The 3090-nt window shown below is 40.9% G+C and overlaps 1 pseudogene; it reads right to left on the bottom strand.

Annotated features, from left to right (window-relative positions):
- Positions 1–204: 204 nt before the first annotated feature.
- Positions 205–304, bottom strand: LOC127089651 (uncharacterized; annotated as a pseudogene).
- Between the last annotated feature and the right edge of the window lie 2786 nt (positions 305–3090).

Raw genomic sequence — 3090 nt, forward strand, 5'->3', positions numbered from 1 at the left:
CCGTATTTGTCCAATACGCTGATACTGTTAAAGCTAATGGTGTCACTTCAGAGGCAATTCGACTTCGTCTTTTTCCTTTCTCATTAAGAGATAGCGCTAGAAGATGGCTTCAATCTCTCCCTTCCAACTCAGTCACCACATGGAACGAGTTGAAGAAAGTTTTTCTTGCCCGATACTTTCCGCCAAGCAAAACAGCTATGTTAAGAGCCCAGATAAACGGATTTAAACAGAAAGACAACGAGTCTCTTTTCGAAGCATGGGAAAGATATAAAGACATGATGAGACTTTGCCCACACCACGGTTTGGAAGACTGGTTAGTAATTCACACATTTTATAATGGTCTCTTATACAACACAAGGTTAACAATAGACGCCGCTGCAGGTGGTGCATTAATGAACAAACCTTATGCTGATGCTTACCAACTTATCGAGAGCATGGCCCAAAACCACTATCAGTGGGGAACCGAACGAACAACGGTGGAAAAACCTCAAACGAAAACTGGCATGTACGAGATAAGTAACCTTGATCACGTTAACGCAAAAGTGGATGCTTTGGTCCAGAAAATTGAAAGTTTAAACGTATCACCTCCAGCCGCCGTGGTTGCTATAACTCAGAATTGCGAGGTCTGTGGAATCCAAGGCCACACTCCTACGGACTGTCAACTCTTGACAGGAATCCAAGCAGAGCAAGTAAACTATGCTCAAGGAAGCCCCTATTCGAACACCTATAACTCAAATTGGAAGAACCATCCAAACTTTTCATATAAGAGCAATAATGCTTTGTACGCACCTGGACAGTCTCCAAATCAAGCCCCAGCTATACCTCCGGGATATCAGAAACCGAACCCATCCATGCCTAACAATAACGCCCCTAGGAAATCCAACTTGGAAATCATGATGGAAAACTTTATAGCTTCCCAACAACAAACCAATAAAGATTTCCTAAACCAGAATGTACACACTGGCGAACAACTTAAACAACTAGCAAGCAAAGTAGATGCCTTGGCTACCCATAACAAAATGCTGGAAACACAAATATCACAAGTAGCCCAACAACAAGCACCTATTGCTGCCCCAACTGGTACATTCCCTGGACAGCCCCAACCTAACCCGAGAAGCCACGCTCATGCAATTATATTAAGAAGTGGAACGGAAGTGGAAGGACCGTCTGATCCAAGGATAGAAAACCAAAACCCTAAGAAATCAACTGAGGAAAGTGAACCTAAGGAAAAGGAAGAGAGTAATAAGGAAACCCTAGAAAAGAAGGAACCTTATGTACCTCCACCACCTTACAAACCACCTATACCTTACCCTCAAAGGCTTGTTAAAACCAAAGATGCGGGCCAATTTAGAAAATTTGTTGATCTCCTTAAACAATTAAACGTTACAATTCCGTTCACCGAAGCTATTACGCAGATGCCCTCATATGCTAAATTCTTAAAAGAAATCCTTTCTAATAAGAGGAAACTTGAGGATAGCGAAACCGTTACACTCCCTGCCGAATGTAGCGCTATAATCCAAAACATGCCCCCTAAACTCAAGGATCCAGGTAGTTTCTCTATACCCTGTCACATAGGAAAATTTGTCATCGACAAAGCCTTATGCGATTTAGGAGCCGGAATTAGCGTTATGCCTCTATCCATATGTAAGAAACTGGAAATGGGAGAATTAAGACCAACCAAAATGTCTGTGCAACTAGCAGATCGTTCCATCAAATATCCTGTAGGAATCCTTGAAAACGTTCCCGTACGCATAGGTCAATTCTACATTCCCACTGATTTTACAATTATGGACATTAGAGAAGATGATATTACACCCATTATACTGGGAAGACCATTCTTAGCAACTGCCGGTGCAATCATAGACGTAAAACGAGGACGACACACCTTCGAAGTAGGTGAAGAGAAAATTGAATTCATTCTTTCCCAATTCTTGAAAGCACCTGCAATAGAAGATACATGTTACTTCATGGATATCATCGATGAATGCATAAAAGAAGCAGAGTTAGAAGAAGGCAAATCATCTGATTGCCTTGTAGAAGACAGATCTAACCAATGTTTGGCAATAACACCGGATCCTACGCAATGTCTTAACAAACCAACCCCTGACCTGAAAACACTTCCCAAAAATCTGAGATATGAATTCCTAGACTTAGAACTTGAACGACCTGTGATAGTTAATGCAGACCTAGGAAGACTCGAAACAGAAAAACTCCTACATATCTTAAGGAAGTATTCAACCGCACTAGGGTACCACATCACCGATCTTAAAGGAATAAGTCCTTCTATTTGTATGCACCGCATCATGTTAGAAGAAGACTGTAAAACCTCTAGGGAACACCAGAGAAGACTAAATCCGATCCTGAGTGAGGTAGTAAAGAAGGAAATAACCAAGTTATTGGAAGCAGGTATTATATATCCTATATCTGATAGCAAATGGGTTAGTCCTGTGCACGTTGTACCAAAGAAAGGAGGCATAATCGTTATTGAAAACGAAAAAGGGGAAACTATAACTAAACGAATCGAATCAGGATGGAGAATGTGCATTGATTATAGGAAACTAAACAAAGCAACCCGAAAAGATCATTTCCCTTTACCATTCATTGACCAAATGTTAGAACGATTAGCAAAACATTCACATTTCTGTTATCTAGACGGTTATTCAGGCTTCTTTCAAATACCAATTCACCCTGATGACCAAGAAAAGACAACGTTCACGTGCCCTTTTGGCACCTTCGCTTATAGACGAATGCCGTTTGGTCTGTGTAATGCCCCTGCAACCTTTCAAAGATGCATGATGGCAATTTTCGCCGACTTTCTCGAAAACATCATGGAAGTATTTATGGATGACTTTTCTGTATACGGACAAAGTTTCGAAGAATGCCTTGAAAACCTGGAAAGAGTTCTTGAGCGATGTGTAAAAGTAAATTTAGTACTTAATTGGGAAAAGTGCCACTTTATGGTACAAGAAGGAATTGTTTTAGGACACATCATCTCGAACAGAGGAATTGAAGTAGACAAAGCCAAAATAGAGGTAATCGAAAATCTTCAACCCCCAAGAACCGTGAGAGAAGTACGAAGCTTTTTAGGAC

The sequence above is a fragment of the Lathyrus oleraceus genome, chromosome 5 (assembly GCF_024323335.1).
Source record: "Lathyrus oleraceus cultivar Zhongwan6 chromosome 5, CAAS_Psat_ZW6_1.0, whole genome shotgun sequence".
Taxonomy (NCBI): Eukaryota; Viridiplantae; Streptophyta; class Magnoliopsida; order Fabales; family Fabaceae; genus Lathyrus; species Lathyrus oleraceus.